The sequence below is a fragment of the Palaemon carinicauda genome, chromosome 16 (genome assembly GCF_036898095.1).
Source record: "Palaemon carinicauda isolate YSFRI2023 chromosome 16, ASM3689809v2, whole genome shotgun sequence".
NCBI classification, from domain to species: Eukaryota; Metazoa; Arthropoda; class Malacostraca; order Decapoda; family Palaemonidae; genus Palaemon; species Palaemon carinicauda.
The window spans coordinates 124,437,767-124,452,766 of record NC_090740.1 but is presented as its reverse complement, the minus strand read 5'-3'; the positions used below and the strand labels follow the sequence as shown (position 1 = coordinate 124,452,766).

The following is a 15,000-nucleotide window of genomic DNA, read 5'->3' as shown; positions in this document are numbered from 1 at the left end:
GATTGAATCATGTAAACAGACCATTCCAAGAATATAGGTCTTCAAAAATATGATGATTTTGAATCATTGCTAAAGTTATTGGGTTGTTGAAGAAATTCTATTAAGAATTAAATTGAAGAATTTTATGTACTTGTTTGAGATAGACTAAATTAAGGTTCCAATTTCTAGAAATGATTGACCATCAAACTTGTGCAGATGTGTGGACCTCCTTCATCCTCCATTACCGTCAGGGAACACCGTACCGTTGGACCAAATAAAGTTTTTCACGTTGCTCGACTTGCCATGAGTTCTGAGGTAAGTCATAAAAGTATGCCTTTACTTCTTACAGTTGCTAGGTTGGTTGGACAGATGTCTCAGAGAATGGAGGGGAAAGACTACTTTTTTTGGGGGGGGGTGGGGGGGGGGGTGAGGGGGTTGATATCAGCCTTCAATAGAGTCGTTTCATTTTACGTCATCAAACTTCCGGTCCGCCATCTTGGAGGGCAAACAAAGACGCGTTCAGTGAATAGCTGTGGTTGAACTGTTGAATAGTTAGCCATCACATCACATTCACATTCACGCAATGCCCAGATTTTGCGCTATTGTTGGCTGTGGGAATCGAGGACAAAGAGATGACAAGATTTTCTACCGCATACTGGCAGTTATTCAGAATCAGGACAAAGATACAGAAGAATTATCCAAGCGCAGACGTGACTTGTGGTTGACCAGAATATCACGGGCTGATCTACGTGAATCCTCACTACCCTACGCACGTATCTGTTCTGATAATTTCATATCAGGTCAGTCTCGGCTGGGCCCTAAAAGTATCATTATTCCTGTGTAAACATGCTATATCCGATCGCATGGGTGACTTCACAAGTATCATCGTCAGTTCAGTGTGTAGTGTGTGTGGGGGGAGGGGGCATCTCAATTTTTAAACATCAAAAGGGCCATCTCAGATTTTCAAAACAAAAATTGAAAGCGCCCATATTGGCTATTTTTAAATATTAAACTTAGCCGGTGAATTTATAATAGCTGACGTCTCCGACGGCTCGACAGATTCCAAAAACTCGCGAGCGATCGCCGTGAAGGTTGCGGGTGTGCCCACCAGCGCCGACTATCGGCCAGATACCGCATATACTTGTAAACAGCTCCAGTTCTTCTCTGTCGGTTTCATCGACAAGTTGATTCCACTCGCTTTATGACCTCGAGTTTTCTACCGAATTGGTGAAGTACTTGGTTTTGGTTTTACAGTGAACCCTCGTTTATCGCGGTAGATAGGTTCCAGTCGCGGCCGCGATAGGTGAAAATCCGCGAAGTAGTGACACCATATTTACCTATTTATTCAACATGTATATTCAGACTTTTAAAACCTTCCCTTGTACGTAGTACTGTTAACAAACTACCCTTTAATGTACAGAACACTTAATGCATGTACTACAGTACCCTAAACTAAAACAGGCACAAATATTAAAGGTGATTTTATATCATGCATTTCCTAAACATGCTAAAAAGCACGATAAAAAATGGGAACCAATGTTTTGTTTACATTTATCTCTGATCATAATGTAGAAACAAACTGGAGGTAGAGCTTTGCTTATTACCCAGACATATTTCCCATACTTTTCCCTTAGAACTACATCACATCTTCCTACTTTAGATATATATATATATATATATATATATATAATATATATATATATATATACATATATATATGTGTGTGTGTGTGTGTGTATATATATATTTATATGTATACACATATACATACCTACATATATACATAAATACATGCATACATATATATATATATATATATATATATATGTATATATATATATATATATATTACTGTATATATATGGGTTATGGAAAAAATCCGCGAAGTGGTGAATCCGCGATGGTCGAACCGCGAAGTAGCGAGGGTTCACTGTATTGCTTTCGCCGTGTTGGATTATTCAATACTATCTTCAAAAGAAATGCTTTTGAAAGGAGAGGAAAAGTGTTTTGCCCTTGCTTTTTTATCTCTGGTTTTTCCATAGAGTAAAGATGGCCGACCCTTCCCTCAGTGTACGGAAGTGTGTTTAAGGCTTTTAGTAATTATTTTATCACGTTATAAATTATTGTTGATAATTATAGATTTTCCTCTATATATTTTATATCTCACCCGCCTTTATTAGGCCTCTTCGATTAGCTTTCCATTTATACTAAACATCAAGATAAATTTTGTTTTGTTTATATGCGGCCTTTACTTATTCCTCCCCTAGTCCGAGATGTAGGCGGTCCTAACTTGGAAACCGAAGTTAAACAACGTTGAGCCCATTCAACTTTTATTTTCGTTAAGTTTAAATCATTTGCTCTGTAAGAGTTATGAAATGAATATTTTTTAGAAAATATTTTAAAGAAATATATTCTTTGAATAGTCTTCGTGCTGGTTTTTTTTTTTTTTTTTTTTTTTTTTTTTTTTTTTTTTTTTTTCAAAGATGAACTAACGTTTGGTTTATTTATGCTACGCAGTTTGCGCTCTATCGTTACGATAGAGAAAGAGAGAATCACGGTTTAACTTTGCAGAAAGAGTAAATCGATTTTGACGTTTTGTTCATTCTTCTTTCAAACTGAAGTGTTTTAAATACTAATTTAAAGGAACTTGTTAATTTTCAATTTCTTAGTCCTTTCAGTTTTTTCCTTTGGTCAAATAACCTGTTTATTGACGAAGGGTGAGTGGGCAATTCTCTTGTGTGTGTGACAAGAGAGAGAGAGAGAGAGAGAGAGACGGAGAGAGAGAGAGAGAAAGAGAGAACGATCCGATCTTTATTCTCGCCCCAAGTATGGAGTTTGGGAGCGAGTAACGTTGTTCTCGATTCAATTTTTTACTCTCGTCCCAAGTGTCTGTACGGGGAGAGAGGATAAAACGTTTTTAGTTTTTATTCTCGTCCCAAGGCACTGTACGGTGAGAGATTGAAAACGTAGTCTTTAGTGAACTAGTGTTTAGTCTCCTCCCCAGTCACTGATCTTTTTTAACTATATATTTCCGTTTTATTCAATATATATGTATATGTTTTTTGATTTTTGCATGTGTTTCATTTTGTACTAATGTGCTTACATTATACGACTCATTTCGCAATTATAACCTTTTGATGTAAGGGAGAATTGCGTGCTTCAGGTAGATATCAGTTTTATTCATGCCTAATGTGAAATTATTGAAAAATACGATATCAGTGAAGTAAGTGCAAGAAAACATGTTCTGTATTGCGGAGGGTTCGTTTGTTCGTGCTTGTCGCTCCCCTAGTCCGAGACCTCTTTCAGGCTCCCCTGCACCAGGGAGAAGTAATGTCGTAGGACTTAAGGGGACGAGAGGCTTTAACCAACGTACAGACGTTCCCTCTTTGGTATCGGACGTTTCTCGTCAAGATCGCCCTTACCATAAGACGGGTGAGACTGTGTTCTCCTCGTCATCCGAAGACTTTTCGCAAAAGAAACCTTGGCGCAAGGTTTCTAGACCCTTTAAGCGAAAGTCAGTCCCTTCAGGACAGGTCCAGCGTCCTGGCTGTAGCCATGGGGACAGCTCTGACCCTTTGCAGTCGTCGGAAGACTATTCGCCTATTAAACGCAAGCGTAACACGGGGTCCGAGGGTCGCGGTAAAGGCAATGTTTTGCCAACACAGACGTTACCGTCGTCTCGGCCCGTTCCGACTCCCGTTGATCCTAAATGGGTTGTCCTGCAGGACATGCAGACTAAGCTTGCCTCCCTTATGGAGAAGTATGACGTTGAGCAGGTTCACGATGAACCTTCGCTTTCGAGTCGCCGTTACGCTAAACGAGACTCTGGCCGTTAGCCGCCCAAACGAGCATTTACTCGTCCGTTTGACGTTAGTGCTGACGTTTCTTGTACTTTGAAACGTGATGTCAGTAGTCTTTCACGTCAGTCACGTGACATGGATCCTCCCTCGCTGCAGTCTCGTGTTGACTTTCAGCCGCTGCCGCAGTCTCGTGTTGACTTTCAGCCGCTGCCGCAGTCTCGTGTTGACGTTCAGCCGCTGCCGCAGTCTCGTGTTGACGTTCAGCCGCTGCCGCAGTCTCGTGTTGACGTTCAGGACGTTCGCCAACCAGCTCAGTTGCCTCGACTTGACGTTGAGCGTCAATCACTGCAGTCGAAGGTCGTTTTGACTGCTCAGTCTAGGCAGTCAATGCAGTTCCGACGTGACGTCGAGCGTCCATCAACTCCTGTTGTTGTTGTTGGACAGTCACAAGGTTTTCAGTCCTTTCAGCAGCGACCTGACGTCGCTTCCTCTACTGCTACTGCTGCTCCTTTGCTTGTTGACATTGCCTGTCAAGCATTGCCGCCGCGGCAGGTCTCTCCTTTTCATGAGACTAGACAATTGTCGGACGAGGTTCCTTCAGATGAGGAAGTTGCTGATCCTCCTCCTACTGATATTCCTTTGGGGACTTTGTCAGACGGAGAGGAGCCTAAAGCTGCTCAGACCTCTATGGACTTTAAAAAAATCATGCTGATTTTTTAAGGATCTTTTTCCTGTCCATTTTGTAACTGCTGCTCCTCGTTCGCCTTCGTCAGAGTTTACGCTAGGCCTAGCTACTTCGAAGCCGTCGTTTTCTAAGCTAGTGCTCTCTCGCTCTTCTAAGAGAGCTTTACGTTTGCTAGGCGACTGGTTGATCACCAGGAGGAGTTTGGGGGAGACAGCCTTTGCTTTCCCTCCTTTTAAACTGGCTTCTAGAGCGAGCGTCTGGTATGACACGGGAGAAGTTCTCGGCTTGGGAGTTCCTGCCTCTGCCCAGGGAGACTTCTCAAGCCTCATAGACTCTCCCCGTCGCCTGGCCATGAGACGCTCCAAGATTTTATGGTTGGCTTCAGAGCTAGACCATCTCCTGTTAGGAGTTTTTTCGAGCGTTTGAAGTTTTTATTTGTTGGTTGGTCCCTGGGAGCCTTAAGTCAGAAGGTCTCTCCAGCTGTCAATGTTTTGCTGTACAATTATGTCATGCATGAACAAGGCTATCAGGGATGGCTCCAATGATCTGACAGCCACGTTCACTGCAGGAACAAGGCTATCAGGGATGGCTCCAATGATCTGGCAGCCACATTCACTGCAGGAGTACTTAAGATGTAAGTGCGCTCAATGTGTTCATTGTCAAGACAAACTTCACGATGAAGACTACCAAATCTGTCTTGGCAGCAGTAAGGGAAGGCGACTGGATGGTCTCTCTCGACCTTCAGGATGCATACTTCCACATCCCGATTCATCCAAACTTTCAACAACATCTGAGGTTTGTGGACGGGAAAGTAATGTACCAATGTCGAGCACTGTACTTCGGCCTCATTCCTGCTCCTCTTGTTTTTACAAGGCCCTTGCAAAATGTAGCAAGCTTTCTACATTTTTTGAGGATTCAGAGCCTCCCTTTATTTTGACGACTGGCTAATCAGGGCGTCGTCATTATATCACTGTCTGGAGAGCCTCTAATGGACATTAGACCTAACCAAGGAGCTAGGTCTCATAGTGAATGTAGAGAAGTCGTAACTTACAGTACTCCATCCCAGACTATTCTTTATTTGGGAATGGAGATACAGTGTCTGATTTTTCGGGCCTTTTCGTCTCCCACAAGAATGGAACAAGCTCTGTTAAAAGTCCTTCACATGCAAGAGGAAAACAGTTGCTCTGTAAGAGTTTGAACTAGCCTCGTGGGAACTCTTTCATCGCTGGAGTTGTTTATCTCTCTGAGGAGACTCAACCTATGCCCTCTCCAATTTCACCTAAACCATTGGAACAAGGAGAAGGGCTTAGAGAGTATCTCTTTCCCAATCTCCAACCCAGTCTAGACATGTCTGACTTGGTGGGACAGCAACATCAGACTTCGAGAAGGTCTCTCTCTTGCGATCAAGAACCCAAACCATGTGTTGTATTCAGATGCTTCGGTTTGGGGTTAAGGAGCTCCACTGGACAGTCTGGAATGCTCGGGTCTTTGATCCACGGATCAGAAGGAACTCCATTTAAGGCAAGTAACATCTCTCCTTTGGCGAGATTTGTGCAAGGAAAAATGAATGTCTAGGCGGACTGCCAAAGCAGAAGAGGACAAGTTATCTCCATGGAGTGGACGTTGCATAAGACTGTGTGCGAGAAGCTATGGATGACATGGGGTCAACCCACCATAGATCTTTTTGCGACTTCTCTGACAAAGAGGCTCTCGACTTACTGCTTTCCAGTTCCAGATCCAGAGGCAGCCCACATAGACGCTTTCCTGCTGGACTGGTCTCACCTGGACGTTTATGCCTTTCCACCTTTCAAGATCCTATACAAGGTGCTGCAGAAGTTCACCTCTCACGAAGGGACCCGGTTGACATTGGTTGCTCCACTCTGGCCCGCGAGAGAGTGGTTCACAGAGGTACTTCTATGGCTGGTAGACGTTCCAAGGAGTCTGCCTTTAAGGATGGATCTCTTACGACAGCCCCACGTAAGGAGTCTTCATCAAAGCCTCCCCGCGCTTCGTCGACTGCCTTCAGACTATCGAAAGACTCTCAAGAGCTCGAGGATTTTCGAAGGAGAGCATCTACCATCAAGGTCTACCAGTCGAAGTGGGAAGTCTTTAGAGACTGGTGCAAGTCATCATCCATTTCCTCTTCCAGTACCTCTGTAGCCCAAATTGCAGACTTTCTCCTGCATCTGAGAAATGTTCGCTCCCTCTCTGCTCCCACTATTAAGGGCTACAGGAGCATGTTAGCTTCTGTGTTCAGACATAGAGGCTTAGATCTGTCCAATAATAAAGATCTCCAAGATCTCCTTAAGTCCTTCGAGACCTCTAAGGAGCGTCGTATGGCAACTCCTGGATGGAACTTAGACGTGGTCCTAAGGTTCCTAATGTCCGACAGGTTTGAGCCATTACATTCAGCCTCCCTGAAGGATCTCACCCTCAAGACGCTTTTTTTGGTGTGCTTGGCTTCGGCTAAAAGGGTCAGTGAGATCCATGCCTTTAGTAAAAACATCGGCTTTTCTACAGATAAAGCCACATGTTCGCTTCAGCTTGATTTCTTGGCCAAAAATGAACTGCCTTCTCGTCCTTGGCCTAAATGTTTTGATATACCTTGCCTATCAGAGATCGTAGGCAACGAGCTTGAAAGAGTACTGTGCCCAGTTAGAGCTCTTAAGTTTTATTTAGCTCGTACCAGATCTTTACGAGGTGGATCTGAGGCCTTATGGTGCTCCGTTAAGAAGCCCTCATTGCCTATGTCTAAAAATGCTTTATCGTATTTTATTAGATTTTTAATCCGAGAGGCTCATTCTCACTTAAGTGAAAAAGATCGTTGTTTACTTAAGGTCAAGACGCACGAAGTAAGAGCGATAGCAACTTCCGTGGCCTTTAAGCAAAATAGATCTCTGCGTAGTATTATGGACGCGACCTTTTGGAGGAGCAAGTCGGTGTTCGCTTCATTTTACTTGAAAAACGTCCAGACTCTTTATGAGGACTGCTACACACTGGGTCCATTCGTTGCAGCGAGTGCAGTAGTGGGTGAGGGTTCTACCACTACATTCCCTTAATTCCAATATCCTTTTAATCTTCTCTTGAAATGTTTTTAATCTTGTTTTGGGTTGTACGGAAGGCTGAGAAGTCTTTCGCATCCTTTTTGATTTGGCGGGTGGTCAAATGTCGTTTCTTGAGAGCGCCCAGATTAAGGGTTTTGATGAGGTCCTGTTGTATGGGTGGTCGCCCTGGATATAACAGCTCCTGGGAGTCTTTCAGCATCCTGAGAGGATGGCTGGGCTTCGTGAGGAAAGCGGACTAATAAGGCAGAGTAATCATCAGAGTCAGCTTCCTTACCAGGTACCTATATTTAATTGGGTTTTGTTATGATATAATTGTCAAAAACTCTAAGCATATACGCCTTTATTGTATTAATACTGGTCTCTACCCACCACCATGGGTGTGAATCAGCTATTATATATTCACCGGCTAAGTTTAATATTTAAAAATGATATTTTGATTATAAAATAAATTTTTGAATGTACTTACCCGGTGAATATATAAATTAAAGGCCCTCCCTTCCTCCCCGATAGAGACCCAGCGGGATGAGAAGAACTGGAGCTGTTTACAAGTATATGCGGTATCTGGCCGATAGTCGGCACTGGTGGGCACACCCGCAACCTTCACGGCGATCGCTCGCGAGTTTTTGGAATCTGTCGAGCCGTCCGAGACGTCGGCTATTATATATTCACCGGGTAAGTATATTCAAAAATTTATTTTATAATCAAAATATCATATTAACAAAGGCTACTTACCTAGGTCTCTATTTCGTCAAGGTGCTCATGCCTATATATAATTAAGTGTATATTTATATTTATTTTAATTTGTATATTAAATTGTGCAGACATACAGGCCTATGTGATGAATAAACATTGATTATAAATAGTAATAATATCTGAAAGCTGGTTTAACCCAAAGGGGTCTTCAGCTTATATATGAAACATCGAAAAAATAATTAAACTTGCACATTTAATTGCAAGGAGGCAAAACGATCATCGAAGAGCATTACAATAGAGTTTGTCCATCATATGTTTATATGTATATAAGAAATTATAGCATTTGTAACCAAACACAAACACAATGGTTAGGCATGAACTGATAAAGATTTGACATTATAATGCAAAACTTTTACATACATTTTGACAATCAAAAATTATAATACACAAGGTTAGGCTAAATGATCAATATTAGCTTTATAATTATAAACACACTCTTTATTGGCCCAGTGTTTATCTAATTTTGGACTTAAAAGCATTAAAGGGAAAAACAAATTCTGGAAGCAGATTATTCAATGGAAATGTATGCCCACTCATGTCCTGCCTTCGTAAGTTTAAAAAGCATCTGAATTGCATGTGCCATCAATTAGATCGAGTTTCTGCTTGTAAAAATGCTTATCATCACCCGACAATTGTTTGACAAAGTCGCTCTCATTGTCCATATTTGCTGTAGCAGCCGCCATGTTTTCGCTTTGTATGTCCTCCAGCATGGCCGCCGGCGATTCCCAGTGACCTCATTGAAAGGACTCTATACTATACTCAATCTATTTTTAATGGGGCGCATTTGCACTGACTTGCAGCGGTGCCCTTTTAGCTCTGAAAAGCTTCCTGTTATCTGATTGATTAGAATGATCTTGTCCAACCAATTAGCGATCAGGAAATTTTTCAGAATGAAAAGGGCATCCCTGCGAGTCTGTGCAAATCTGCCCTACTAAGAAGAATTGTCTGTAGTGTAGGTCGATTACCTTTATTAGGATTCCGGATAGTTTTTAAACAGTGATCTTATAATCTATTTTTCACAGGTCTAGTTGCTGTGAACGTTCAAGATTGGTGCATGCATTTTCTACTACAACGTCAGACAGGAATCTGTTATGCCAAGTGAACGGTGAGTAATTTTAAACTTTGATATCACTTATTATTCTTGATTTGGTCAAAAGGACGAAGGCTACAATGAAAGTTGGTTTTTAAACATCTGGCTTACCCAGTGGATATATATATAGTTTAAGTCCCTGACGTCACAGCAGAAATTCAAAACTCGCGGCAATCGCAGATTGAGTAGCCATGTGTACCACCAGTGAGCCCTCACGCGACACTACTCAGAACCACTCCCTGTATCTTCAGATTTTCTCTGCCACTAACGCAGGCAACATCGTCGGATATTCACTCGTTATTAATCTGAAATTTGGAGTTATCTTGGTGATGTATTCCTAAATTGGCTATTGGCATTCGCTTATTTTGGTTTTGTTTGGTATTTGATTGCTATGTTTATAGCTTAAAAGGTAGGATTAGAAGTTTTTTCAACCTACTGTAAACTAACGGAAAACATGATGGCGCTAGGTAAACACTCCGTCTACTCTATGATGTCAGTCATATGACGTAAGCTATAGTATGACTTGCAATTTCTTTCTTTTTGTACAAAGTATGATAAGTGAATACTATGTTATAAGATAAAAGGATTGTTATTTTAAGAAAATTTTTGTCCTTTTAGTATACTTTAGATAATCTTCGATCTGTTTTCAAAGATTCACTAAACTAGCGTTCAGTTTAATTTACGCTACACAGTTCTCAGTCAATCGATACAGTTTTACATTTTGTTTGTATCATTATTTATGAAAAATAAATTCTTAAAAACCAAATTATTCAAGTTTTATAAGATAAAAAGGAATACTGTATGTTATTTTAAGATATTTGTTCTTTTAGTATTTTTTCCTTAGATAATCTTATGCAGAGATTAAAGAAAATTAGCATAGTTAATTTTACACAACGTAGTATTCATGACAATCGATATAGTCTCACGATTCTTTGTATCGTTGTTTACTTGTTTGTTTTTGGGAATACTAATATTTTTTGCTTAATATATATAGATGTTCCAATTGTAAAATGTGGCACATGACACAACATCTTTTATTGGAAACCCTTAAGTAATAAGGGTTGTTTACTTTTATATATATATACTTTATTCCTCTATCTGTTCATTTAATATTTTATATAAAATACTTTGTTACATTTTATATAGGATTCAGAGAATACCTATTGCTTACTCATTCAAGCCCTTGACTGAATAGTAAGATCTCTCGCAACGGGCATGTCTACTTTTGGTCTTATGTGAAAGAGTTCAAAAGTGCAAGTTTTTAGTGCTAAATTAGTGCAGTGAAGTTATGCAATACAGTGGAGGGTGCTTCTGCTCGGACCTGTCGTTATCCTAGCCTTAGACCTCTTCCAAGCTCCCCAACCCCTGGGAGAAGGAATGTTGATCGGCGAAAGGAAACGAGAGGCGTTAGCTTGGCGCCGAGCGTCTTGTAAGACCCGAGCAGAAGTCCCCTCGAGCCTTCCTGTTGACGCTTCCCAGAACGGTCGCCCTCGCCCTAGGTAAGGCGCGGTAAAAGTGTTGGCTTCACTGTGTTGACTCTGGCGTCTTACGTATTTCACTTCCTTCTAGATGAATAAACTAGCGTCAAGAAGGATGCCGAGCGGGAATGGACTACATCACGCCAAGAGTTGAGTAGCTGGAAGTCATGACACGTAACACGAGCGTGACGTCATCGAGCTTCCAGCAGGACGTCATTGAACAGGCATGATGTCATCGAGCTTCCAGTAGGACGTCGAGCATCCAACAGGATGTCGAACGTCCAGCACTGCTAACGATGCTGTAAGAGTTTGACATGATGTTTGGAACTTTGGATGAGCGATTGTTCTAGACGCAAACGTCAGAGTTCCGAGCATCTGAATCGCGAGTGTTCGAATCGATAGCGCCATTGTTCCGAAAGTCACGTGGCGCCAAATGTCAAGCAGTTGCATGGCGTCAAGCGTCCTGCAGTTGGACTTGACGTCGAGGGTCAAGCAGTTAAACAGGACGCCGAGTGTCTAGCATAGTTCCGAGCGTCTAAATCGCAAGCGTTTAGTCGTGAGCGTCTAAATCGCGAACGTCATTGTTCCGAGAGTCATGTGACGCTGAACGTCAAGCAGTTGCATGGCGTCTGGCTTCCAACAGTTGAACTTGACGTCGACTGATAGGCAGTTAGATGTGATGCCGAGTGTCGTGCAGTTCCATGGCGTCAAGAGTCCAGCAGTTGGACTTGACGTAGAGTGTCAAGATCGCGAACGTCTTAGTTCTGATCATAATGACCGTGAGCGTCTAGCGTTGGAACAATTGTTTCGCCAGGTGCTATATTAAAAGATTTAGAAATAAATATTAACTGGAAAGATATTATTTTCTCAGACCAAGGCCCGCTTGAACTAACTCTTGCTGTCTGTTGGAGGGCGAGAATTAAACCTATAAAAGCACTGAGGCCAGAATTCTGGACCTTAGGGAGTTGACTCCTAGGAAACAAGATATCTCTACCTCGATTAGAGACTTGTAGGAGGAAGGGATTGACGATTTCTTTTTCCCTTATTTATCTTTTAGTGGAATTCTCTTAGGAGAAGTTTCTAAGATCCTTCTCCCTTCAGTTGACTTTCAGAAACTCAGTTTTTTCTGAGGAGTTTCCAATTCATTTTGTGCCTGCTGCTTCTCGTTTCGCCTTCAGAGTTTTCGCTAAGGAAGGTGTCGAAGGAGTCTCTGTTTACCAAGATGGTGCTGGTAGGGCAGTGCAATAGCATGTCCTCAATGCAGTATAAAGAGCCTAACTGCAGATGTTGGTGCAGCAACACTTTCAGCTGGAGCAGCAGGTAGTGCATTAGTGCTTTTGTGAGAGAAGGCAGTGTACCTTTTTTGCTGTGCTTGTGATGTCTTTGGGTGTCTTGAGTCTGATCCTCCGTCAAAACCCTGAGCAACATTGCTGCAGTACAACCGGCTTTGTGAGAGAAATCGTTGTACATAGAAAAATTATCAATCATCTAATAGAGCTTGAGGATGATGGGAGACTGGATGCGATGAGGTATAAAAACCTAGGAGGCCAGCTTCCTTATCAGGTATGCCAAGATAGCAGAGGTGGAGGTCTAGACACGTTAAGGTCAAGGACCTGTTGGCAGCCCCACAGAGACTTTTACAGCCCCCTGGGTGGATCGCTGAGTCGCTTAAGAAATGTAGGCAATGAAGCAGGATAACTTTGCACCACCCATTTTTTCTTCTTCTCTTCTCCCTCAAGAGTTGGTCAAAAGACAGGTTTTGGTGTCTAAATCTGGAAGAAAGTTTCTTCATACTTTTTCCCTAAACCGCAAAGACAACAGTAGGAGCCAGACTTAACTACTACTAACGAGCCTGGGAGAGGAGAGGAGCAGACCTTTGGTCCGTGCTATTACTAAAGGATGGATGCTAAATATTTTTTCTAGTGAAGCCTCTTTTATTAGTTACTCCAATAGACCTCTCTGCCAAATACAGAGAGGAGCCTAAGAGACAGACTATGCAACATCAAATGTCTCTCTTTTTGGAGAGGGAGGCTATTGTCTGGTCCTGGATGTCACTGCTCTCAACGCCTTTATTCAGAAGACAAAGGTCTCCATGGAGACATCGGAATCAGTCCTTACAGCAGTAGGAAAGGTCTACTGGATGGTCTCTAGACCTCCAGGATGCTTACTCCCACGTCCTCATCCATCCAAACTTCAAGCAATACCCGAAGGTTCGTGTATAGGAGGAAGTTGTCCAGTTTTGGGCTCTTTGTTTCACTCTAAGCACCATCCCTCAAATAAAGGGTGCGTCTGTTAGGACCTGTCGTTCTTCTAATCCACAGACCTCTTCCAAGGAATGTCGACCTTAAAACTTCTTACAAGCTCCCTATCCCTTGGGAGAAGGAATGTCGAACGACAAAGGAAACGAGAGGCTTTAGCTCCCGAGCAGACGCCTCCTCGAGCATACCTATTGACGCTTCTCAGGACGCTCACCTTCATCATAGGAAAGGTGAGGTAAAAGTTTTTTTCATCATCTTTGGATGACGCAGTGCCCAGATGAGGCTGGCGTCAACTTCCGAACCTATGAACAGGAAGGTGGACACGGTCAATCAGCATCCTATCATGACACGCAAGCTTCTGGTTGTAGTCTTTTGAGCAGCCCTGAGCGTTTTTTCTTTCTACCGAAGAAAACTCTCCTATCCTAACTTCCTTGAAGGATGTCGGCAACTGTCAAATAACGTCCAACTCACCCATTTGCAGGACAGTTGTCTGAGCCTAGCATGATATCGGTTCATGCTCCTTCTCCAACATAAAACTGGTTATCGTCTTCTGGACGCTCTGCATGATTTTTAAACAGTGTAGAAAGAGAGTTTGTGGTAGACGTGATGTCTCCTGTACCACAACAGGTTGACCCTATTTTTATTATGCTGCTAGATATGCAACAGAAGCTCTCTCTGCTCATGCTAGTTTATCAGCCTGCGAACAACAAGAGAGTAGCAGGCCTGGACCCTGAGTGTCGGGTAATTTCACATCTGGACACCAAGCGTAGTGAGGCTACTAGTCGAGATGTTCTTGATGACGAACGTCTTTACAACTCCCTAGTTAAATGTCTTATTTTAGCCATTTTAACCCAAGGAGTCAAGCAGACAGACGTGACGTCGAACGTCCACCTAACGGGACGTCGAGCTTCGACGTCAAGCATCCAGCAAGACGTGACGTCGAGCGTCTATCGGGACGCGATGTCAACCATCAAGCAGAATGCGACCCTGAGCGTCAAACAGCTCGTGACATGGACTTGTACGCATTTCCACTGTTCAATTCATTACAAAGTGATGCAAAAGTTTGTGTCACACGAAAGGAACGGATTGACTCTAGTGGCCCTCTTTTGGCCCTCAGAGAAGGGTTCACAGAGGTACTGCAATGGGTGGTAGACTCTCAAAGAAGTCTTTCATTAAGAGTGGATTTTTCTCATCGTATTTATGCCACAAAGACTTGGACCTTTCTAATGTTAAAGACCTACAGAAACCTCTCAAATCGTTTGAAACATCAAAGCAACAGCTCCAGGATTCACCAGTTTGGAATCTGAATATTGTCCTGAAGTTCACTATGAGTGACAGGTTTGAGCCCTTGCATTCAGCTTCATTTAAGGACCTCACAATGAAGACTCTATTTTTGGTCAGTCTGGCGACAGCTCACAGAGTCAGTGGAATTCATGCTTTTAGCTTAAATGATTGTTTTTATTTTTGGATCACAAAGCTATCTGCTCATTGCAGTTAGGCTTTCTCGCCAAGAACAAACGCCCTTCTCAACCTTGACCCAAAGCTTTTGAGATTTCGAAGCTTTCGGATGGGGCTGGCAAGGAGTTAGAGAGAGTCCTGTGCTCAGTAAGAGCCCTGAAGTTATATCTGAACTGAACAAAAAGAGTTGAGGCTAGTCGGAAGCTCTTTGTTGCTCGCTTTAGAAGTCCTCGTTACAGATGTCGAAGAATGCTCTTTCATTCTTCATCAGGATCTTAATTAAGAGGCTCATGCACTTTGCAGTAAGGCAGACTGCAAGATTTTATAAAGGCCAAAACGCTTGAAGTTCAAACTGTAACAACCTCGGTGGCCTTCAAGCAGAATAGATTGTTGCAAAGCATTAAGGACACAAACTTTTAGAGGAGTAATTCTGT

At 42.5% G+C, this 15,000-nt stretch overlaps 1 long non-coding RNA gene across 2 annotated transcripts in view; it reads left to right on the top strand.

Annotated features, from left to right (window-relative positions):
* The window catches only part of LOC137655130 (uncharacterized), a 30,086-nt gene that overhangs the window by 9,926 nt on the left and 5,160 nt on the right, over positions 1–15,000 (top strand). For both annotated transcript variants that reach the window (XR_011046830.1, XR_011046829.1), the window contains exons 3-4: positions 169–294; positions 9,305–9,387. This is a non-coding gene — a long non-coding RNA (uncharacterized lncRNA). The remainder of the gene's footprint in view (positions 1–168; positions 295–9,304; positions 9,388–15,000) is intronic.